Genomic DNA, 27,039 nt, shown 5'->3' with positions numbered 1-27,039 from the left:
ACAAACTTTACTTTGCAGGAAAATATCATGGATCTTGTATGTTTTATGTCGAAGCTATTCCCGATGTCTCACTGTTGACTATTCTCCCCTACTTGCAAATTATCACAGTGACATTTCTCATTGTTTACATATTGCTAGTTGCGCCCTAATCGCGAATCACTCCGGAAATATTTTCAAAAATTTCTGGAGTTGTTTACGTATGGGTGTAAACAAAACCACATTTCAAACTCACACTGACGTCAGTTTGACTGTCGGATTATCGAGTCAAAATTCGCTAATCCGGCTATAAATTTGTCGAATTAGCGGGACGGTACTGTATTTCTTTTCGGTGGAACCCCCTCTTTTCTCATAGTTATTTGCACAACTGCAATCGATTTTAATGCAAGAGAAACGCATCCCTTTTACTTAACCCCTTGCTAGCCCCCCCCCCCCCCCCCCCCTTTCGGCAACCTCCCAGTGCTGATTCCCTTATGTCAAGTGTGCCAAGTTGGATTAAGAATCATCCAAATTTGCCGAAGAACCGTCCAGGCATTTCGAAGTTATGCCCCTCTCCCTGTTACGAACACCCGCCTCTTATTATCCCCTTTTGCTGATTCCCTTATATCAAGGAATATGTGTGCCAAGTTTGGTGGAGATCGGTCAAGACGTTCTGGAGTTATGGTGAAACAATTTTAGTTTCAGTAGAATTCAGTGATTAAAACTTACAAAAAAAGTTTTTTAGACGCAGTGAACTTTTCTTCGACAAATGATTCATGAAATGCAATTATTGAGATAAATATTGAAAATGTGTTAAGTGTGCTGTGCTCCATACGCAGACTATAGAAAAATCCCCTCCAAGTAAGGTGTTTGGGTAGGGTAAGGCGAAATACTGCAAAAGCGCTTAATGCACAGGTCGGGCCCCTTGTGTAGTCATGGTTGGGCATCATGATTTTAATCGCAGAAGGGCAATAATCGCTAGAGAACGCCAGTCACGTGAAATGTGATGAAATAAAGCAAAATTACTACAATAAATACCTAGATTGTTGCTGTTTTTTTTCATTGTAGTAGTGCACTTCGGAAAAGGCGATTGGGGTAATATTGATTTTACAAGATCGTCAACATATCACAATAATGTAATTAAAAATAAGGTATTTTATTTATATGAGTCGTTTTTCACGGAATTCATTCTTTTCATGTCTCTATATAGAATTTCAATACGTATGATTTGGATTTTCAGCGGTGGCCCAACTTGTATAACATAGCCCGACTATGCCAATATTTTTTGTCATTTCGTAAATACCTATAACTTTATTAATTTTCAAGCAATCAGTTTAAGATTTGCTAGAAATATACCTTATTCTTAGATCTTTACAACGATGTATTTGAATATCCAAAATTCCTTTCGAAACGGAAGTTATGGGTGAATGCCAAAAGGTGGCCCAACCACGACGACATTCCCCTATAGATAAAGATAAGTGGGTAAAATTACCGCGCCATCAAAATTTTGTAAATTTTGATCCGTTGTTTAAACAAAATCAATATAACCGATTAGTCAATCTTAGTTTCTGGTATAATCATTCTAGTTGCATTTTGATATGAAAACAGATTAATAATAACTCACAGTTTGCTTTGAAGAACTGTTGTTTGGCGACAAAAAACGATTTCGGAGTTGAATTCTAATATTATTCATAATAGCAGTAATAAAACAATTTGGAAAGTAAGAAAGTGACTGGTGCCAAGAATGATTAGTTGGACGAACCGGAAAATTTTGATATAGACCAAACATTTATCGGGGGAGATAGCAAGTGGGGTTCGCACCCACGTTCTTTCGGTTAGGACCCGACTGTTTTACTAACTAAACTACTATCGCCCGCTGTATTAGGTAGTCTAACACCTCGTATACGCGTCACAAACTTCCCCATTCGTCGATACTATTTATATGACTGCTCTTTGTTTCTATCACCGAGCGGATATGCTGTTATCTAGTCGGTCAGTGTGATAGAAGCTAAGCAGTGTGTCACCGACGTTTCCAAAATAGTTTGAGTCATGGTCGCGAATTGTCATATACAAGTGAGTAAGAAAGAGCAATAAAATTGTTTGGTCAGGGTGATACTAGAGCAGGGCGGGGCATAAGTGCGATGTTTTAAGTTGTCATCAATTTTCGTGAGATATAAAGAACGACAAAAACATAATATATTTTATAGTGATGCAGTAATTCAATGTCTTTACATTCAACTATAAATCATCTGCGGTAATAGTGTTTTGCAAAATAAATTCTTCATTCTTCTGATCAAGTGCCGATTCTTACTTTTACCACACTAGCGGGGCAAAAGTGCGAATACCGCGGGGCAAAAGTGCGAAGCTCGAATCCATGAAATTATCACAACAGTAGCTAACAAAACCATATTATCTTCAATCTGCATTATGTTTCGGTAAAGACTATTCTCAATTTGCACCTTTTCTATTTTGCGCTGGTGTATTGCAGCCTCCGTTAGATCGAAACTTTTCCAAACGTTTGTTTTTTGTTTCTTCGGCGGAAACACATTGTTTTTCTCCGGCCAACATCTGTAGAGTACACAGTTTTCTGCAGATCTTTCATTTCTAGTATCTGTAATATACCCAGCTGGCATTTTCATATGTATAAACAAGATAAAAATCGGCATTACGTACAGATATACATGCTAATAAATCGTATTTGATGCGCAAAATTGGCATATCCGTACTATTTTGGAGGCGATATACGTGATTACGGATAATTTTGAGCGTTACGACTATATAACTATTTATATACGATAAAATCCGATTAAGCGCTAGTCGCTCCGTACTACTATACGATTTTGTGCTGAAAATCGTATGTGTGTCAGTTATTATCATTATATACGATAGAAAATCAACTTAATCCCACTTTATCCTGCTTTAGTTACGTTTTCGAGTTTGTTAGGAGATATTTACGATAATTTTCGTACATTGATATACGAGTTGGTGCTAGCTGGGTAGTGCCTAAAGCTGTATATAAGGCCATTACAAATATTTAAAAAAGTTTTTGTCCCTCCGGTGAAGGGGGCCACTGAAAGGGGGGGGGGCGAAAAAAAAACAAAAAGAATTTTTTAATCGAGCAAAAAAAAATGGGTTTTAAGCATTTTTACCTAAAGTTTAAACGTGAAAACCAAATCTATTCTTGCTTTTAATAAATACGTTGTTATTTTTCGAACAAAAACGAAAGAAAATTTTTTTGGCCGAGTTTCGGAAATTCCACTGTTTGAACTTCCATTTCTGTTTCGTGCTAGAAGCGTTAACCCAACTCGTACACTCATTTTTCAGGCTGTAGAGCCCACAGACAATTGATTTTATAAAAAAAACTTTGGAAATTATTTGCAATGGCCTAATTAGCTATACATTTTTACCATCATGAATCGCACTTTTGCCCCGTTCGTGAATCGCACTTTTACCCCGCTAGGCGCTTGACGGGGTTAGATTAAATTATGGAAAATCGAAATATATTTTGCAAATTCTTTTCAAAACGTATTTTCAAAACAGATATGTGAGTAATGTAAAACGCTGCTATAAATTTTCAACAAGTAATATCCTACTGTTGATATCGTATTTGCCGTATAACGAAAAATTACATCAAAACCTAAAACTACATTTGCACATAACTCAGCAACTATGCTTCGTAAGCAACCAAAGTTTACGTTAGATTCAAGTTGTCAAAGTAGTCACCCAGTTAATTTACTCACAATCTGTACCGATAAATTTGTTTATTTGTTTATTTACAGTATTTCCATCTGACAATGATGTCTTAATGAATTTAAAATTTAACTAAAATAATAACGACCTAATTCTACACAAAAAACCCGAATTAATCCACCTAGCGGCGTGACCTAGCCTTTCTACTGCCACAATAATCATTATTTAATTTCTCAGGAACATCTATGTATAATTAACTTGACTATATTTATAAATATCCGTTCCGTATTCCTGAAAATCCTTATTTGCCAGTAAAATTACCAACGTATTGCGTAGAATAATTAAATTTTCTTTCCTTGGGTGCGTAAATACTTGTAATACCTTATTTAGTTTTATAATCGGTCGGCCTTAACTTTCGGGCTTCAGAGCCACATACGAAACTTGTTTTGAATTGACAATATGAAATATGTGGTTATAACAGATTTTTTGATAATTAATTAATACCATGCGTTCAAAAGTGAGCATCTTTGAAAAACAAGAGTTCAGAAAAATTATTATTATACTTCGCTTTTGAAGACAAAGGATATCGACAACAAAATGATTAATCTCAAAATTTTACTATTAGTTTGCTTGGCTTCAATTTTGCAATATATTTGAATTAGAAAAAATAACTGAATAGAGCATTAGATATGAAAAAGAGAAATTGAACTTTTTCTTAGCTGGCGCTCCTTCAGATAATTATTTTGCATGAAAATCAAAACTTAAGCTTCTTTTGAATGTACTTTCATGAAAAGATAGTCATTAGCTTGATCGCATCGTTTTTACAATGTTAGAGGGTTAGGAAAACAAGATGAGGTCGAAAAATAGTGCAAGCTGCGCCTTAAACATGCTTGAGAATGGGAAATATGATCGATATGATTTCCAGTGCTTGTCATTTTTGATTTATTTGTTCAAACATGATACATGACATAAGACATCTGTCCTTTAAAATGTCATTAACGAAAACAAATCCTAAAAAATTACTACCGTGCAAAGTTTACTTCCTATTTTTCATATAACATTTCTAAGCTCCAGTATCTATTGATTAAAAAGAGCGTCTATTGATGCGTAAAATTTGTTTGAAATTTGTATAAATTTATTTGGAAAACTCATTAGTATTTTTAATCCTATACACCACTATACCTACATGCTTAAAATAACTGCTTCTTTTCGCTGTTTGCTTTTCGTGTACAATTGTGAGTAACAGCAAGTGAACAAAATGACAATTGAAATCTGAAATCAAAGAAAAGAAATAGCTTTTCGATTAAATCCCACTATTTAATATTTATTTGCAACAGATACGTAGTTCGTCTACGACGTGCAGGCTTCATCAGTGTCTTATTTCAAAGCGTATACGTATTTGTCACAAATAAATATTAAATTGTGGAATTTAGTCGGTAAAAGTTTTTTCTTTTCTTTGATTTCAAATTTCGTATTCCACTAAGAGGCTTCAAAAACTTCAGACAATTGATTCACAAAAGTGAGAAACATCTTTTCTTGAATTTCAATGCAAATTTAAAAATTGCAAATTGTCATCCCAAATAACAATTTGAGTTTTATTACACTCCTATGATGGCATTCAAGACCAAAATTGGTCATGAAAACCACCACAAGAGTACAATCAAACTCACATTGTTGCTTGGGACCACATACACACACATATACATACATACATACATACATATATACATACATACATACATACATACACACATACATCACACACATTGACTACAATCAACATTTGTTTTGATTTCACGCGTTTTAACGGTTTAATATACGGTGCTTACGTGTTAAAGTTTAAATAACTTTTGAACGAACCGTCCGATTTTTAATAACTCGGTTTCGTTTGATAGATCTCAGCAGTAATTTTCAAATAATAATAAAATGTGTGATGTTTTTCATTGAATTAATGTTTATATGTTTCAAAAATATGTTTTAAATACTATTTTTTCACATTTCTTTATGTAACTTTCAAACTACAAGGCCAATCGTCATGAAATTTGGAAGTTAAGGGTTTGCAAGGCTCCTCTTTCATATGCAATCAATTTTGTTCAAATCGGTTAAGGGACCTATGAGATAATGAAGTCCCATATTTTTCATATTTTTATACATAACTTTTGAACTAAAAGTCCGATCGGTATGAAATTCAATAGCGACCAATGGGACACCTAGACATTTCATTTGACACTAAGAACATTAAAATCGGTCCAGCCATCTCCGAGAAAAGTGAGTGAGATTAAAAGCGTCACATACACACACACACACATACACACACACACACACACACATACATACACACACACAGAAAATGCTCAGTTTTCGAAACTAAGTCGAATGGTATATGACATTCGGCCCGCAGGACCTTCTTTCCATTTCCGGTTTTCCAAGTGATTTCTATACCTTTATACTATATATTTATATAGTAGAAAGGCAAAACGTTTAGTTGGTTCGTCAAAATCATAACACTCTTCAACGGCCGTAAATGTGCGAATACATGCTGATATCGGTTCATTATAGCCAAACACAGTTCGATGAAATATTGGTTGCAGCAACGTCGTATTTCGGAGAGATCTGCCTGGGACACGAAAATTTAACATTGAAAGTAGTTCGGGGGCATCGATTTCCCCATTCAGTAACTTTGCTATAAACAGTGCTTGCTGAATTTTTCGTCTTCGTTCCAAAGTGTCCAGCCCCAATAGCTGGCATCTATCAGGATACGGTGGCAGATTATTGGGATCACGCCAAGGCAAGCTTCTCAACGCCAAACGAACAAACCGTTTCTGGACGCGTTCAATCCTTAGGCACCACGTAACTTGATGAGGATGCCATACAATCGACGCATTTTCCAAAATTGGACGAACAAGTGCACAGTATAACGACTTCCAACAATACGGATCCGAAAAATCCTTCGCTACCCTGGCAACAAAACCCAACTGTCGCGTTGCTTTTGATATGATTTTTGTACAGTGTAAATCGAATGTCATTTTTGTATCAAGATGAATTCCCAAGTCAGAAACTTTAGTAACTCTCGTAAGCGTGACACCATCGATGTGGTAATCAAATAGAATTGGCTGAACGATACGGTGGAACGTGATCACCTGGCATTTTTCCACACTAACAATCAGTTTATTTCTTCGGCACCACTCCACAAATGTTACTACCGAGCTTTGTAGACGCCAACAATCTTCCAGTGTGCGTACTGTTACGTACAGCTTCAAATCGTCTGCATAAACTAGCTCGAAACTTCCATCCAGAGCCAGAGCAACATCGTTAAAAAATAAGACAAACAGTAGCGGCCCGAGATTGCTGCCTTGTGGGACTCCTGATTTATTTGAGAAGGGTCGTGACTCATAGCCATCAATCTTCACTCTAAGTTCACGGTCCGCTAGATATGATTCCAACCAGGCTGTCAGTTGTGCGGAGATACCAAGACGGGATAACTTCTGTAGCAGTACATTGTGGTCAATTTTGTCAAAAGCCGCCTTCAAATCCGTATAAATTACGTCGAATTGTGCTTTCTCTTCCATGCCATGTATTATTTTCGTCGTAAAATTCATCAGATTTGTAGTAACTGACCGTCCGGGCATAAAACCGTGTTGGTTCTTGGAGATATAATTTTTTGTAGTATTGAGGAGCTGCTTACATACTATAATTTCGAACAATTTAGAAACGGGTGAAAGGCTCGTAATACCACGATAATTTATGACGTCATGGCGGTCACCTCGTTTGAAAACAGGAGTCATAAAAGATTGCTTCCAGATACGAGGAAATTTTGCTTGGTGGAACGAACGGTTGAATATGTCACACAAAGGTTGCGCTAATAATGCCACACAACGACATATTAAAATTGCGGGCAGACCATCAGGACCTGGGGCGAACGAACGTTTCAATCGTTTTGCAGCCAACGAGACCATTTCGGGATTTACGGTAAATACTCCAACATTTACTAAATCAATAGGAACATCACGGATGGCTTCAGAAATTTCAAACCTTGAAGCGGTATCTGGCGCAAAAACAGATGCAAAATGATTTGCAAATAATTGACACGAATCAATGGCAGATTCTGCGGTCACTCCATTCATGTGAATATTTCTTGGAATTACAGTACTTTTCCTCTTAGAGTTAACGAAGCGCCAAAAATCACGTGGATTTGCTTTCAAGTTTGTTTGCACCCGTAATACATATGATTTGTATAGAGAGGCATTCAGAATTCTATATGCATTACTAGCTCGTTTGAATTTTTCCTTATTGTTTGTTGTGTGCTGACGGCGTAGCTTTCGCTGACAAGCGTTGCGCACACGCTTTAGTGAACGTAAATGTGAATTACTCCATGCCGGTGAAAGTGGGGGTCGCACTCGTGGAACGTTCGAAACTAGCCAGTCATTTAATACAGAACAGAAATTTTCAGCCATTGCATCTACGTCGTCGTTTGTAAAAACTACATTCCAGTCAACGGTAATCAAATAGTCCGACAGAGCCGCAAAGTCAATCTTACGATAGTTCAGTGGTCGGTCAGTTTTTATTTCAATCGGCTCATCACACGCTACATGTACGGGCAAGGAGATTTCGAGCGGGGGGTGATGCGAATCAACGGGTAGCAGCGGTACTGAACAGCCCATTACATTGGCCACACAGTTAGGCAAACAAAAAACCAAATCGAGAATACGATTGAGTGCGTTGTGCACGAGATTCCTTTGGCTGAGACACAAGTAATCCATGCCATCTAGAAGCGTGCTACTGGACGGTGGCAGCTGAGAACAATCACATTGGATAACATGGTCAACCGCACACCAGCGCATGCGTGGTTGGTTAAAGTCACCACATATCCAGACATCGTCACCGGGTTTGCATTTTTGGCAAAGTTCATTAACAGAAGATAAATAGTCATTGATAATGCCAACGTCTTTACTGTTGTCTGGCGCAATGTAAATTGCACACATTAGAAACCGCCTACCTTTTATCGTCGTAGAAACACATATCTGCTCTAACGTTTGTCCATTCATTGTGTGCACAACACAGCTGGCATATTGCTTTGCAACAGCGATCAGAACACCACCGAAGCGAGATTTGTTGCTGTTAGCGGGGCTTCGATCGCAACGGAAAACGTTGAAGCCTGTGCCGAACAGCTGTTGCGAGTTGATGCTGTCGTCCAATCCATGATCCATGGTCATGATGAGCACGTCATAGTTGCAATCGTTTGCCGCCAGAAATAGGTCATTTATTTTCGTTCGTAGGCTGCGGACATTTTGATAGTAGATCCAGATAAATCCGTCGTCAATACAAGCATCATTTTGCTGCAACGTACAGTCGGTGATAGTAGGAGAAAATTCAAAATCCACAGAATACTCGCCTTTGGCGGGAACCAGTTCATTGAATCATTGAATCGCACTTTTACCCGCATCGCACTTTTACCCCTCCTTACTCTATACTGATAGCACCATAAAACTAACAGTTTTATTGCGGTTTGGAAAGTGTCCGTGATAAGGTCAACTTTGATTGGTGTCCCATATTGTATCACTACGTCCCACTTGTAGTAAGTTTATAAGAGATGAGTCGCACCCAATCAGCTTTATGATGGTAATATTAGCAACCACAATAATATTGCCTTATGAACAGATTCATTATGGTTTAATAGCTTGCTATAAAATAGTTTTTGACTTGTATTATCTTGGTATTGCGCAGTACCATAATAAAACCATCGGTAATGATTCATACCGCTATAAAACCTTTATAAAATTTAAATGTAATCTAGCGGCTTTAGAATTGTTACTTGTGAGGCGCAATTTTCGACACTTACTTCTTTAACTAAGTCGCTTATACCTGCCACCATTTTCAAGAAAATTTTTACAATCCAATACATTTTCCATGGGGTGATTTATAGTTAGAGCAGTGATGACCAAACTGCGGCCCTTCGTGATGATTCGTGCGGCCCGCGGACTGATTGGAAGGATGGCAGACTTCTGAATATTTTTTTATGACATAGGGGTCACTCAGTTCAGTCGTAATACCTCGTGCAATACGCAGATCTGATTGCTTTCCAGATTAAATCTTGTAGTGATTCCTAAAAATCGGCTATTTTACATTTTGTTATGCGTAAGAATGGCCAGAGGTCATTGCGGCCCGCGGACTCATGGGGCGATCCGATTTGGCCCGCACCACACCAATGCCTGGGCACCACTGAGTTAGAGTAACATGACAAGGGAAAAAGAAAACTTTAGTTATTTTACATACGTTGGCTGCATATACGTTCAATACCCGAAATCTTCTGGTGTGTTCACGGAGCCTTTTCTTCCGATGATACTGCCAAATTCAGAATATGGTTTTTACCTCCTCGGTTCACAGTTGATTACTAATAAGTTTAGTGAGTTTATCGTTGGAAATGGCTGTAATTTTTCTGTCATATATTTAGCGTGCCCTTGGACGTGCATTGATTGTTTTATTCTGTTACAAAGGACAAGCACAATCAATTAAAGCGTAGTTCTCAGCTCCCAACATAGTGGCTAAAATAAAATTTTTGACATCAATTTTCCAGTCAATTGAGCAGACTCTGTGACATTTACACAGAACTGAGAGCAAAAAACACACTGCAAATGCATTTTAAATCGAACCCCTCTGATTAGGCACATTATCCATATTACCGGTTGTTCTCATAGGACAACAATCAATGGTACTGTTTACCGGGTGAAGTGAGTACAAATAAAATCGTAATGTGCTTTGATCACGACATCAATCGTGATTTGACCATTGACGACGGCCAACCGCCATCGTGGCATCGCTTCTTTTACTTTTTTTGCGTGTCATTGTTTAGTCGAACGAGGGGTGGGGGAGGGAAATTATTTAACTAAAGGATGCATCCGTTGGGTCCCATCCAACGAGCGGTGGTTCGGTGTGCCCTTTGTACCTTTCGTTCAACCATGGGCGGGATTTCCAAGTAGAAGTGATAAGTGTACTCTTCCAATGACTCTCGACCGATGGATAAACCATAATTATTTATTATGATATGGTGTGTCTGCCACTGTAGAATGGATGCTCTTCGGTTGGTTACGAACCTATTGGGTCTGATGACTGCGATTACAAATCACGACAGACCCATGCACAAGTTTTTCCCTGTAACGCTGTTGAACACAAACCATAACCGTACCATGCAATCAAATGATAATCTCTAATGATGACAATAAAATCCGAACACTTTTCGTTATTAGTAAAGTAGTATGCTTTCGTGGAAAGAGTTTAATGAAGAGCAATTGAAAAGAGAAAATTCATAGCCAGGTTAATTTAAACACTACACGATGAGTGTTTTGGAGAATTGATTACGTTAGATTGATCATGCCTAAATTGAACATGTGGAGGAGGAAAATGGTAATGATTTTCCCGCTTTAAACAACCAACCGCAAGAACGGAACCCGGACCCCGTGGACGAAATTTTCACTCACGTGACACCGTGCATTAGAAGCCGCTACACTACTTGCACGCGTCTGTCATTTCACTTCTCTACAATAATAAATCTGAAAACGAATTAAAATTTGCATAATTAATGCCGAGCGAATGAAAATAATATGATTATAGTTTTGCTGCTGTTTGCGTTTTTATTTACCTCCACCCCATCGCAGCGCATCGGATCGGCGAATGGGGCGAATTGTTTCTCGCCGGGAAATTAAATGCGATTTGGAAGCGGGCGCACCGTGCGGTGGGCGTGAAACCGTGAAGGTACAGGCGCTGCTGGCTGCTGGCTGCGGTTGGTGAAAAAACTTTTCGCACATGCACATTCCCCAAATTCGCTTATTTGCCTGTCCAGCAGCGGTGAGAATGCAGCTTTCGCAATACTAATGGTGGAAAATATTTCTGGCTTCGAGTTCATTGCCAAAGTTAGAAGCGAGTGAGGGATTGACACTAAATTAGAAATGGCAGTGGGAAAAACTGGGCGAAACCGTGGACCGTTAGGTTGCCCCGGGTAACCGTCATTGTTGTGATTGGTTTCCATTAAATGTAAATATAATTTGTTTGGACAGTGGTTTTAATCCGAAATAATCGAGCTATTCAGAATTTCGTTTCCAGCATTGCTGTAAAAAGTAAGTGACAATAAATACTTTTTATTTTTATTAGTTTTTGCTTGCTCGAACTAATTACCTGACAGAGCCCTCCATAATACTATTACGGGGAAAAGATGGAATTTCCATTGTGGAACATAATTAGTTTCATTATTAACCTCGGAGCAAGTTCTGCCAAAGGTAGGACACGTTCATACGACAATGGCATGTCACCGATAGGTTACAAACGTTATGAAGCATCTGCCATGTACAACACAACAAACCATAATAATCTAAATGTAATAAACAACAGCAAATGACGATAAATCCCCGAGGTGCCCTAAAGCAGACGACCAGGAGTTTCCGGTTTGTGATGACAACTCACTGTTAGTCGCTGTTAAAGGCATACACTCGCACATGCACAGATCCAGACACGCGACCAGGCTGCTTTCCATACCCAACCCAGACCGGGGAACGGATGAGCCGCTCGCTTGAAGGGTCCCTGGAACAGGCTGATGTTTACACAAAGTGGGAAAGAAAAACACACAATTCATTTGCCCGACAAACCCTTTTCCTTCCACTGCCGCCCATGCCACGATGCTGTGTATACCTTCGGTCGCTTCTAGCTTAGCTCGGTTGCAACCGAGAGAATGAAAAGCTGATCTTTGTCTGCGGCTGCATGGCAGATTGACCAGCTTTTCATTACTACACATTCGAGCTCCGTAACCCGTCCCGTTCGTTCGTTCGTTCGTTCTGCTGCTGCTACCGGCTCACGAGCGAGTCTAATCTCGATGAGCCGTTGGGAAATTAACTCGTTCCGTACGAAATAAACGACCTACAACATGTATGGTATGGCATGGCAGGGTATGGCGAAAGCAGCAGCAGCGAAAGGAGTTTTACACCAGCGATGGAAGCGGCAGTAGAAAGTTGGCGCAGACATTAAAACTTGTTTTAACCACGCTGTAATCCTTTCGGTCCATTTCAGCTGAAGGGTTTATTGCTGCGAGATGATTGTACCTATTCCATAACGGTGCTAAATCGGATTTGCAAAACTCTTGCTGCACAGAGTTAGATATATTGTTACAATAAAGTAGTTAGTTGTTAAACATTTCTGCAGTTTGGTGTTTTATTTTGGATGGAAAATAATTTTTGACCGAGCAAAATAATGTGCGCTATTTTTGGAGTATATTTCAAAACCCCCATCAATAAAAAGAAAACTTTCGTTTTTCAGAATATGGTTATGTAAAGTTGTGATTACATTCAGAAAAATATTTTGTATTGTGCGGATTACACGCCGATGGTCCTGACATGCTATCGAACAACCTTTCGAAAGCATTGCAACTTATTGAAATATCTCGAAATTAAACTCAATGACCAAGCCGGCAAATTCGTTACTTTTTCTACGCTACAATGACTCCCAAATGGGATCGCATGAAAAAGAATATTCTAAAAACTTCATGTCGCTCTCAGAGTGGGTAGAAGGAAATTGTAATTTCTAACTTTCGAAATAAACTCTAAATTGACAAATGATCATTCCTTCCAAAACTGAACACGTGGTTGACACACTTAAAGCTACTTAATCGTTCTTCCAAACAGTAGATGAACTGACGTTATCGGTGTGATTCATACTGGTCGTCGGATAAAGGATAAAAGAGGCAATGATACACTATGACTACGCTGTCAGTCAAAATAGTATTGCATTGTCCAAGGTTAAATTTAAATGAGATTTGACTACCTTAACCTCTGCCTCCCATAGTCTTCCAAAATTGGGCGATGTAGGTGAAATAAACTTTCACGCTATTTCTAGTTTGAGCGTTATGCGTTAATTTTTACTTTGGATGCGTTTTATTGAAAGGACAAATATAATGAATACGACAAGCGCTTCTGGAGGCACTCGTCTTGGTAGACTTGATGTAAGTCTCGTCATCAATCAGGACGCACCTCGTCGTCTTCGTCAACCGCTCACGGTACTGCTTTCTAACGCGAATTTTGGCTACACTATTTTGTTTTTCGTTCCGATTTGTTACCTTTCGGACTTTGTAGATGCATTAACAGGTGCGCTTCATAATTTTTGAGGCAAACCAGATCTCTTTCGCAGCAGAATGATTCGGTCTACGCTTAAACAGACTGTGTTGAGTCAACATCTTCTTGTTCTGCACCAAGTTGGCTATTAGAGGTTTTCTACCACTGCTTGACCGCTGCTAGGTTGTTTGAGTCTTCTTGAATGACTTAATCACCCGGAATACCGTTACAAACTATTCAATGCGTCCCACTTTATTCGAGTAGGGTGCTGGATGGCTTCGTCTGCGGCGGGTCTTCGTCTACTTTCCCGAGATAGACACGAAAAACCAACATGAATCCAACTTTGATGCGAATTGTATTCAAACTAATACTGGACATCAATATTTATGGATTGTTTCTTCGTAATCGACAAAAGATAATGTAAGAAAACCATTATTTTTCACAATTGTTTTACTACCCGCTTTGAATAAGACGAAGAGCATCAGCAGCAGGTCAGCAGATTACTCGGAGGAAAAACATCGAAATCTGAGCTCTAATTCAAACCACATGCGCTGTTTTTGTACCAGTTGTATAGTGCGTGCACACGGCATAACGACCCAAGTAACACACAAAACATGTTAGAAAATAATATTCATGGAAAGTAGTCGTTTAAGAGTGCTATAAACGTACTTTGAGAACATGCTTATGCTATAATAACGTTTTAAATTCGTATGAAATAACCTGATACATACTTCTTTCAATTGTTGTTTCATCAGACTTAAATTTTTTGCGCTTTTCTGGTAATAGAGAAGTTCCGATATATGTAACGCTCTACTGTTTTATAACAAGCTGTGTTGTTTGGGGAATGCATAGATTTTTGCAAACAATTGTGGTTGTGCATGATAGACGAAAGTAAATATTCGTTATGACGAAGTGCAATTTCTGAAACTACGATATACTACAGTCTAACCAATCGTACGCACACACATATACTCCCCCCGGCGACGCTAATTATTTTTTGTATGATTGCTCTTTTTGCTTTTACCACCGAGAAGATATGCGATTATCGACGGAAGGAGGGACGGAATCCAGGTATGAGACTGTCTGATATAGGGTGTCGTGTGATGATAGTTTAATTGTCAAAGCCCTCGGGCCCCAACCGAGATAGTGTGGGTTAGAGTCCCACTTACCAATTGATCTACGCAATATATTTTTGGGCACATATCGAAGTTTCGCAGTTTCATCAAGTCTACCATTCTTCTCATCAAACGCTCCCTCACTTTAATAAAAAATCAGAGGGATTGTGCACAAGACACGACCGCATAGGTGACGTAGGACTACGCAAGTCTCTATGTAGCGATAGTAGGATGTATCCATGCATGTAATAATACGATTCCTCATGCATACAAGCTACATACGTAAAGTTAATCAAAGTAGTAACATTGTATACATTCAATCCTCAAACGATTTTGGAGTTATATCCATGAATTAATTGAATCTATTTTATTAAAACGAAACCAAGTCACACTAAACCAAACAGTAAATAAAATATTATGATCTGTTTCTACGTAAAATAGTGCTTTTCCTCTGGTAATCGGTAGACGGTAGACGGTTCAACTTGTGCGTTGAAAATTGTGCGCAACTTTTCTGCGGCTTACAAAAGAATACTGATAATAAAGCATTTACAACCTGCAGACACTTTGGAAGTCGCAGAAAATGTCGCCTGTGACCAGAAAACTTATTTTCGTCAGTTGTTAGTCGTCCGCAATGGCGAAAATTTCAGCTTTTCCCTCGTTGCCTGTGTTATTATGGTATTAACTGGGCAAGAAAATATAATAAACTCTTCAATCGTTCTGTGGCCCTTAAAAGGACCGATTGTTTGATTATCATAACTCCAGCTTGCAATAAACTTGCACTAACGCACTTAACGTAATTCTCTGTTCGGTGAATTGGAATACCGATAACCGCAAACCAGGCACGGCTTGTTGGAACGGACCAACCGGAAAGCCTCAGCAGCTATTCGATCGACGAAACCGTTCGTGTATGATCCTGAGTCACGATGAAATACCACTCCAAGTGGCCAGCTGCAAGTGACGTGGGATGATTTTGGGCGTTCTGTTGTCGCGAGCAGCATATTTCCTGCCATTTCCAAAACTTCAGTAGCCAGATTCTCCATCACGGCAGCGAAATGAGTGCTCCAGCTCCAACACACGCTCAGCATACTTTCCTTTCCTCAGCAGCCGATGAACACGACCGACCGGGAACTGCAGACGTGCACGACTGCGTCACCGACTCACCGCTCATGTTGCCGTTGGTGGTACATCTCAATAAGGTATTTTCAAGCCAATTAGCAAGCAACGAGAATTTAATTCTCTTGTAACTTTGTTATAGTAAAATTAAATGGAACATTCCATCAACTTTCTCGGTGCATCCTGAATTGTACCAAGACTTGTTCGATAATAATTGGAAATAGTTCCAACCAATCTCAAAGCGACAATTTCTAGTACGACCGAGTTAGAGTTATTTTCAATTTCTCAATGACGCGCATTGAAGATCAATAGTTTTCTATATTTTCAATATTTTCCAAATCGATTTTCCGATTAATTGGTGTCTTAGAAATCTATTGAAAATTGACTGAATTATAAGCCGAAGTATGAAAACGCATTTCCACGTTGATGACGTCATTTCCAACAACCAATCACGAAGCGAGAATTCTGGTAAAACAAAGGTGCATTATTTTCAATTTTTCAATAGTTCAACATCAAGAATCCATACTTTTCTACATCTGGGTAAATTCTTAGAAGGTTTTCCAATTGGCGTAAGAATATTGAAAATCGATTGGGAAACCACTAAGCTATTAGCGTTCAAAACCTGACCACTTTTCGAGAAAGATTTTTTGGAATTACCCCCTATACCAGCTACCTTCCTGAAAGACGTAGTCCTACGTTAAAAATCATTATCACTTTATGACTGAATGGTAGTTTTCCTAGATGATTCTGGTTCATCAGGGCGCACTGGCGAAATTATCTATTTTGCTAAATGACCATTATGTCAAATTACTTTTATGCCAAATGATCACTATAGCAAATGGAATTATGCCAAATGGCAATATACCAAAGAATACTATGTTAAATGACTTTTTGCCTTAATCATTAGTGTATTGGTCTCGCCAGCTGACGCTTCACCAGGATCAACTATTGCGAAACGACTCAGGTAGGATGAACGAGGTTAGTAGGACTAGTGTTCGACATAGGAACGAAAATTGTGGTCCGGGTTCCGGTCCGGTCCGGTAAACATCGGCACGAACTTTGTTATTCCGACTTTATTCCGGTCCGATTTGGCTCTGTTCCGGCTCCGGAACCTGAACAGAGCCTAATCGGACCGGATTATTAGTCTTTATAGTCGGAATAACAAAGTTCGTACCGCCTTTTAACTGGACCGGACCGGACCGGATCCGATCCCGGACTTCAATTTTCGTTCCGATGTCGAACACTAGGTAGCACAGCGAGCAGCAGAATGAGGAGAGGGAAGACCACATGAAGGATGACAAAGGAGAACGGCGAGAAGAAGGACTCTAAAGAGTACAACGATAGACATCAAAGTGGAAGACACGTAAGAGAAAGACGACGAGCAAAAAGATGCCGAGGAATGCTGGCGAGGAAGGTCCTTGAGGATGAGGATAACAATGAAAAAGGTAACAAAATAGTTTGATGATAACAAAAAAGATGATGCCGTTCCATCCCAAGGAACAAAAAGCCACTTGGTTCTAGTTGAATTTTATAAAAGTTTAATTGAAACATTTTTTTTTATTATGGTAAAAAAGCAAAAACTTGAGCTTAAACGTCCTTTCCAAGCCTTAACCCTTCTTTATCGACAGACTTCACAGCCTGCTATTAGAGCAGTGGTGCCCAGGCATAGGCATGGTGCGGGCCAAATGAGATCGCCCCATGATGCCGCGGGCCGCAAATTCCTCTGGCCATTCCTGCGCATAACAAAATGCAAAATATACGGCAATAAAAACCATTTTCTGAGAATTACCACAAGATTTAAACCGGAAAGCATTCGGAACTACAAAATGCACGAGGCATTACGACTGATTTGAGTGACCCCTATGTCATTAAAAAAGTTACTCATAAGTCCACCATTTCTCAAATCAGTCCACGGGCCGCACAAAACATTTTGAAGGGCCGCATGCGGCCCGCGGGCCGTAGTTTGGCCATCACTGTATTAGAGTATAGGACAATTACAGGGCTAGCGCAACAATCCTACTGAATCTATCTAGCAGCACCGCCTAGCCGAGATTCGAACATACCAGTCGTCGTATTGTTAGATCAGCATCGTACCTCAGAACCAACTAAGCGGTATGGTATTAGACAATACTAAGATGATACGAATAAAAACACGCTTATAGATAGCTATAAAACCACAACAAAATAGTTAATAAAGCAATAAATTAGTTCGCTGTGGCGCATTTCTTATATACTTCCTACAAGTGGGACGTAGCAATATAATATGGCGTACCTATAAATAATTAATCTTAATGCGGTTCCTTGTCAAACCGCAATAAAACTGCTAGTTTTTTAGATTTATTGCTGATATTTAGAGGAATATAAGAGTCCAATGCCGAAAATATTTTTTTATGCGTTGCCATATTACCATATCCTAGTATTTGTTTAGCCTGCATTTTTAGCAAAGTTCGAGTTTCAGAAAGAAAGTTATCATCAATCAGTTTTCATGTCAGAAGAAGGACCTGAAATGATTTTGCTAGAAACTGAAGTAGTTTGCAAAAAAATCGGTGGTGCGTTGACCTTTTTTACCTAAGGCTGTCCCAGCACAAACAACAAGCAACAACTATAGATAAATTACGAAAATCTTGGACAAACGCAGCTAAATTGGTTGCCAACAAGTCTGCACTAAACCTCATGACAAGGGTAAACTCCAAAGTTCGTCAATTTTTCATGCAGACCAAATAAGTAATGTTAATTTGTTTGATTATTATTAACGCTACACATATAAATGATATAAAATTGTTTCATGGATTAAACTTCTAGCAAATTTGTTATATTGAAAAATTGAGGTGTCCAGATTTTGTCGCGAACAAGCCTTATTGTTCCAATATACACGACAAATTTAATGCGCGTATGCTGAAAAAACAACAGAAACTGCTGAAAATTCATTTTTTATTCCTTCTGATGGTTTATTATGGTCGCTCGCTATAAACCAAATCGACTGATTTAGCTTCTTTGCCAAGCAACAAACTTCATGCTTCATAGCTTTGTCGAACAAAGCGAAAAGCTTCATTAAATTATACCGGTGTATAATTCGAGTTTATTCAAGGGTAAGTCGCTGAGAACATTCCGTTCATCTCATTCATAGAAATTTTGTTCAGTCTGTGCCTTACTGTGCCGCCGAGGTGCTGATCGAGTAAAACCTGTCAAACTAGCCTGCGCCCAGCCAGACTCTTTTGCTCGTTTTGACAATAACAAACATTGGCAGGGCTGCCAATTTTTAACATTTCAAAATTTAAATGTCAAAAAGGTGGGCCACAGTGTGCCATAAACTGTGAAATGAATGTACCGCAATTGCAATCAATGAGGTAAGCTGTTCTCTAAATTGAACCTGCCACAATGTTCTAAGCGATGTTCTATTGCTTTTTTTAGCAGAGCGTAATAAGACTACTCCAGCTAGCACCAATCGTAACTAATCGTAACTAATCCACAATTAAGTACCCTCAAGTTGAGTTTCAGTCGTATATAATGATAACAACTGACACACTTACGATTTCGACCTTTCAAGATTTTCAGCACAGAATTGTATACCAGTATGGAGTGTAGAATTGTATAGCAGTCGCGCTTAACCGTGTTTTATCGTATATACATACTTATACAGATGAAATGCGTATAAATATTCCTCATCACGTATATCACCTCCAAAATAGAACGGATATGCCAGTTTTGCGCATCAAATACGACCTATTAGCATGCATATCTGTACGTAATGCTGATTTTTCACTTTCGAATAGGTATGAAATTTCTAGCTGGGCTTGAGCTTATGGCCTGATTCTTAAGAAAGTTATCAAAACCTTCTGAAAAGTGGGCTACTTGATCGAAAGGCAGTTTTATAGCGGTCATCAGAAGGTTCTTGTGGAACTCACAGAAAACATAGCAGTTTTACGAAATTGGTCATGAAAATTCCTGGAGGAACATAATAAAACTTAAATTGCTGCTTGGGATTTGAGTAGAAGATGAAGGGAATCAGGGATAGAACAAGGTAAATGATACCGAAAAAGTGGACAACGATGAATAGAAGGATGACAAAGAAGGAAAGTAGCTTTCATGGTGAACCAGAAAAGGAATACAAAAAAGAGGACGACTAGAGAGAGAACGATGGGGAAGTAAACTACAAGAAGTAGGGCGAGAAACGAAAAGACGATAAAGAGGATGACGAAATGGAAGAAGACGAATAGTGGGATGACGCCGAGGAGAAAGACGAACAGCAAGAGAACGCCGATGAGCACAACGATGAGAACAGGGGGTAACAAAAGATACAGGAGGAAGAGGAGCACGATAATGAAGAGCACCGCAAGGACGAAAAAGCATCTAATCTAAAGCATCTCATAACAACAAGCATCTAAATTCAGGTCATTTTTATTAGTTACACACCTTGCTTGCTTCGTCTTTGAAACAGCACCTGCATTCTCGTCTCACATCCTCTTAAAAACTACGCTGGAGAGAGATAGGGTCCATCGTTGGTTCTCATAAGTGTTGCAAAATCTAACACAAGCTGAATACATTTTTTTTCAACCACTTCGTGTAAAGCTACACGTTGAATGTACAAACCAGCAACAAAGTACGCGCACTCAGTGGTGCAAAGATAGCAAGCATACTCATTCGTCCTTCCCAATCCGACCTGGTGACTAACCATCCCATCCCGTCGCATCGGATAGGGAAACTGCCGTACTGCAGCTGAAAATTGGCTGCATGAAATTCTAGCAGCAGCCACTTTACATGGTTTTCGGATTTACCCGGATGCACTAGTAGCTATCCTTGGCAGGTGAAATTGAAGTAAACGAGATTTTGTACCGTTTCATTGAATTGATTTAACGGTTTCGAAAACCCGCGGGTGACAACCCGCCGCTGCTGCCACTCGACTCGTTCCATTCAAAATTCATCAAATTGACAATAGATAGAATTACCTTATCGTAAAATCGCGCCTGGTCAACCGGAAGGCAAACTCGAACAGCGCGGAAAATAACCATGTTACCGAAGTGAGAGGGAAAGAGCTAAAGTTCGGTCAATTGAACGCAACTAATAGTGCGGAAAATTCAATTTATGCTAAACAAATTTGGTTATCGCGAGCCGCGGCAGGATGACGGACAAATTCAACGAGTCAACAACGATCGTGTGAGCCGCTGATGAGAAAGGAACATATTTGACCGTCCGCGTCCGTACGGAGCATCCATGCAGCCAGTAAAATTTGTATGCCCGTTCACACTGCCGGATTGGCCATTCTTCGCCCAAACGGTGGCACTTTTGTGATGTTACTGTGCACAATAGGGGCGGCAGATGCAGATTTCAGAATGTTGAAATGAAATTTTCTCCCGGTCCCGCTGGCTGTCCAGCTGAGAGTAATTTCGGTGCTTCTAGATCTTCGGCTTACAGCGGAACTCGTCCGCATTGCTGCGCGTTGTGTCTAATCAGTTATAAAAACTAGCCCGTGTGACTAGCCGGTGGATGAAATTTTCACTCATCCTGAATACCAGGCTTATGATTTTCACAGCCCCTACGCAGCGGGAAACGCAGTTACTATCTCGCGCAGCTTTACTGACAATAATGGTGCAAAATTTTGACGATTTATGAACGAACACATACGGACCCAACCCTCGGCCGAAAGAGGCTTCGAGGACTCAAGGCTTTCGAGGGAATGGTACAAGTGAAGCGAGCTTTTGTACAGACACTGCACTTGCACGTTTAGATTAGAATTTGTGCACCTTTTCGAGCAGAAATGGAACCAACCCAGCGGAAGAATGGAAAGCTCAAACGCAGTTTCCCGGCAGTTTCCCTCTTTTCGTTGCTAGCATCCCGTTTAGTAGTTTGGTGGTTGGCAGTGGTGGTGTAAGCCCGCATTAAGGCCAAAAAAGGTGGTCTACTCTGGCTGCCCGGCTGGCGATGGCGGGACAATGGCGAATAGTGATGATATGCACTGCCTCCGTAACCGAAGATAGATGATTGATTTGCAGACCTGAAATCATGCGTTGTGTGGCTTCGGAATTCGCAAACGAGGATATCGCTTTGATGATGGTCCAGGTTACGGTTTACGGGGTTCTGACCGTAATTTGTATTACACTGTTCGGTGATCTCTTTGAAGATTTCCGGTTTTGTGCAACTTTGTGTTACGGCGTTTGGAGGGAAAATCTGTAATTGTGGTTATGCTGCAACGAATTTCGATGCATCGAAGGGGTGGAAAAGAAAGTAATAATTTCAAAGCTAAACAATATTTCAAAAATCGAGTTGTAAATTTAGTTACAAGAGATAGAAACATGTGTACCTTAAAAAATTGAATCAGAAAGTTTCGACGTCTTTAAGGCATTCGACCATTCAAAAGTCTGCAAATTTTAATAACTTTTTTTGTTAAACAATTAATATTTTAAATGCTAGAAACAGAAATTGATTCACTTTATGGGAGAGCGCATCTTCGCAGTGTAAGTCGAAAAATAGTTTTTTTTTTGGTTTCATCAAACAAAGCTAGTGCTATGAATTATCAACCATTTTCTATTTGAGAAAGTTTCACTTTTCTTCTAAAATCCCTGCCTTTCCAAATCACTTTCCTCCAGCATCTCCTTCTTCCTAAATCTCTGTTTTCCAAATTCACTTCTCAATTACCATTCTATTCAAATTTCAGCCTAATCTTTTTTCTCAAATTTCTATCTTCTCCAATTCGTATCTTCTCAAAACTCTTTCTTCCCAAATCCCTGTCTACCCAAATCTTACCTTTTAATAATATCTTTCTTCCCAAATTCTTGCCTTCCAAAATTTTTTGTTTCTCCAAAAATTTTGTTTTCCCGAATCTATCTCGTAGCAAATCTAATTATTTCTAAATTTCTGTCTCCCAAAATCCATATTTTTCCAAATTATCCAAATCATACCAAATATGTTTCTGTTCAAATCTCTTTTTCACCAAATGTCTGTCTTCTGAAATCCCTATCTTCCCAAACCTTTCTTACAAAATCTCTGTAATCCAAAATCCCTGTCTTCTCTAAACTGTTTCTTCTCAAATCTCTGCCTTCCCAAATCTCTCTTCGAAAATCTCTTCCTTCTCAAATTCTTGTCTTCTCAAATATCTTTCTTCCAAATATCTTTCTTACAAAATCTCTGTCTTCCAAAATCTCTGTTTACCCAAATCTCTCTTTTCCCAAATAAGTTTCTTCCCAGATTCTTGTCTTTCTAAATTTCTTTCTCCAAAAATTTTCATCTTCCTTCTCAAATTCTTGTCTTCTCAAATATCTTTCTTCCAAATATCTTTCTTACCAAATCTCATTCTTCCCAAATTCCCCTCCTCCAAAATCCATTTCTTTCCAAATCTCTCGCCTCCAAAATTTCTTTCTTACCAAATATCTTTCATTACAAATTTCTATCTTCCAAAATCCCTATTTTTTCAAATTATTTTCATACCAAATCTGTTTCTGCTCAAATCTCTTTTTTGCCAAAAGTTTGTCTTCTGACATCCCTATCTTCCCAAATTTATTTTTTCTCAAATCCCTATCTTTCCAAACTTTTCTTACAAAATCCCTGTCTTCTCAAATCTGTTTCTTCCCAAATCTTTGTTTTCCCGAATCTCTGTGTTCCCAAATCTCTCTTCAAAAATCTCTTTCTTCTCAAATCTCTTTCTTACAAAATTTCTGTCTTCATCCCTGTCTTCCCAAATCCCCATCTTTTCAAATCCCTGTCTTCAAAAAACTCCTTCTTCTCAAATCCCTACCCAAATTTCTCTTTTCCCAGATAATTTTCTCTCCAAATTCTTGTCTTCCTAAATTTTTTTCTCCAAAAATTTCAGTTTTCCTGAATCTCTTTCTTCCCAAATATTTCTTACAAAATCTTTGTCTTTCCAAATCTCTTTCTTCTCAAATTCTTGTCTTCTCAAATATCTTCCTTGCCAAATCTCTGTCTTCACAAATATGTTTGTTGAACATTTTGTCTGCAAGTAGTAGGCGAAATACGTATCTGTCACGAAAAAATATAAATAGTGGAATGTTTTCTTTTATATTTCTTTTTTATTTAATTTCAGGTTTCGTATTCTGCTAAGACGTTCCAATAACTTCGATATCTTTCTTCCCAAATTTTAGTCTTACGAAATCTCTATCTTTCCAAATCCTTAGCTACCCTAATTACTGGTTTCTTGAATTTCTTTCTTCCCAAAACGTTCTCTTTCCCATGCGCTTTCTTACAAAATCTCTGTCTTCCAAAATCCCTGTCTTGTCAAATAATTTCCAAAGTCATATCTACTCAAGCCTCTGTCTTCTCGAATACCTAGCAACAATGTGAGTTTTATTGTACTTTTATGGCGGTTTTCATGACCAATTTTGGTCCTAAATGCCATCATAAAAGTGTAATAAAACCCAAATCGTTACTTGAGGCCATTTTCCCAAATCTTCTACCCAACATTGTCTTCCCAAATCTCTCTTTGATTATGACGATGGCTACTAGCTTCAGTTTTACCACCTTCACCGACCTCTAAGATCGGGAACTTTGCAACAAACCTACGCTCCAACCCACTCACAGCTTTTTACGATTGCTTGCCCCGAGACCGATTACTCGAGACTCTATTTAAAGACTCGACTGTTGATCCTCGCGCCATTTTCGGTGCAGCGCCGACATGATTTGTGTGATGGTTCGGCTGATTACATTCCACGTGTGGATGTTACGACACATTTTTTGGACTAGGGTGATTGATCGTGGTTCGGCCTATTCTCACTGTTTCACATAGCACACATGGACTAATGCACGTATATCTACAAAATCACAATGTTTTTCGAAAAAAATTTAGAATGTTTAGGAAGAATAACTAAAGACGATTCTATTTCTTAATTTAGAAGAAACTTTAGAGGGCCAGTTGAATTATAATTTGATTTTTAATGACAGTCAAATTATGATCCTGGTTCGGCCTATGTTGATCGTGGTTCGGCCCATCGATGATCTTGGTTCGGCCTATTCCAATAAAAAGTTTCTGAAACGAATGTTTTTATATATTAACCAATTATAAATGGTATAAGCTTACTTTTGGTGCCTAATATAGTATCTCACTTCAATTTATCTACCTAGCAGTGTTAAATGAGCTTGTACATGGTCAATATTCTAACTATTTCGGGTTATATAAATTCAGATAATTTTTTACTTTCTTCGGAAGCATTACAAATAGTACAGATGTATTTTTGGGTAAATATAGTATCTTTTTTCACTTTATCTACCTAGCAGTGTTAAATAAGTTAACTTTCTCCTCCCAGTTGACCTCAAGGTACAACACTGATTCAACAAGCCAGGCGTCGCATGTTATAATTTCGACTGGAAGAGGCTGTAAGACTCAATAGGATCGAAGCACTAGTCTCGCAATTTTCCTCTATTTTAACAGGTGCCTTCGAAGAAAGACAGAATTTACATTTAATTTCAGTATGTTTTCAAATAGATCAGTGAAAATAGCTGCTCTTGAAATCACAACTGTGTTAACAAATAACCGGTCATACACCGACGTTAGTCGTTGGTTTTTGCCCTAATTTAGGGACAACAAATAATCCTAAATTCCTATCGTTAAAAGAATAGAAATTGGCGAACCGAAATACTTTTGAAAAATTTAAAAGGTAAAGCATACTTTTATTAAAAATTATTTACGAGCGTCTTAGTAGAACTCACGAAATATCGCGAACTAATTGGAAATGAATTCCTTTTAGTTCTACTATAATTTCTGCAGAAATTTGCCACGCTGATGAAGGTTGCAAGTCGTAACCGAAAAACGCGTATGAAAGTCAAATTATAGTAGAACTAAAAGGAATTCATTTCCAACTAGTTCGTAATACTATACTTTTATTGATTTTTCGGTAGAGTTCCCACAATCATGAATTTTTTTCCAGATAGTATTTTTCTGGATTGATGAGTAAATTTGCTTACATTAGCATAAAAAAATATTTATTTTTCAATACTTGGCTCAACAGCTATGAATTTTTAAAATAGGAGGTGTACATGAAAATCGAGAAATTTCCATTTGAGTTTTCTAGGAAAACACGATACCATGAATTTTTTAAATATTGTTTCATGCACAAGCCCTGAAGTCGTGTACAAGGTTGCATAAAATTCTGAAACATTACAATCCAGTTTGTACGCTTCTTTGGAAAAAAATACCCTCATATTTATTGTTAAGAAAAACTTAATTTTAGGATGCTAAAAATTTTGTTTCTGAAATGCATGAAATAATAAAATATGGCATAAAACACAACATTTAGATTTGACACAAGTGGTACGTACAGCCAGAAATTGGTTAAAACGTGGGCGAAGCGCGGCGCCACTAGCGGCGATTCAGTGAAGCTGATAGGCCGAACCACGATCATTTGTAGGCCGAACTAAGATCAAAAAATTAAAATCGTATTTTCTCAATAAGTCGTAATCTCGCTTTTTGTTTGGAATAAAACGATCCAATAATGGAAGAATATAGTTGAATCTATATTTTAAAATTGTTTTCAACCAATACTTCACAGACTAAAACACTTTCTAGGCGTTTAAAAAGAGAGCTTTGATGACGACATTAGAAGCCGCTTTTACATATGTTATAAATTTAATTATTTGAGATAGTTACATTAATTTTTATGGCAAATATATGAAGGCAATGCATAGGAAAATATTATAAGCTGCTTATAAAATTATTTTACCTTTAAATCTGTAAATATTTAATGAATTATCGATGATTATGCTAATAGGCCGAACCAGGATCAGTTTTTGCATAGGCCGAACCACGATCAATAACCCTACATTATCTGGGCTGGAGTCCTCACCGCTGGTGGCAAACATTGCGCTTCGCATTGCCCCGAATCGTGGGCAGTCAAACACCACGTGCTCCGGCGTTTCTTCTACTTCAGCGCACTCCGGACAGAGAGGTGACTCCGCGTGACCGAATCTATGCAGGTACTTCCCGAAGCAACCGTAGCCTGACAGGAATTGAGTCAGGTGGAAGTTGACTTCCCCGTGTTTCCTGTTCATCCACGCGGGCACATTCGGGATCAGCCGATGAGTCCATCTTCCATTGATTGCGTTGTCCCATT

This window comes from Sabethes cyaneus, chromosome 2 (genome assembly GCF_943734655.1).
Source record: "Sabethes cyaneus chromosome 2, idSabCyanKW18_F2, whole genome shotgun sequence".
NCBI lineage: Eukaryota > Metazoa > Arthropoda > Insecta > Diptera > Culicidae > Sabethes > Sabethes cyaneus.
Note: the sequence above shows the minus strand (reverse complement) of the source record.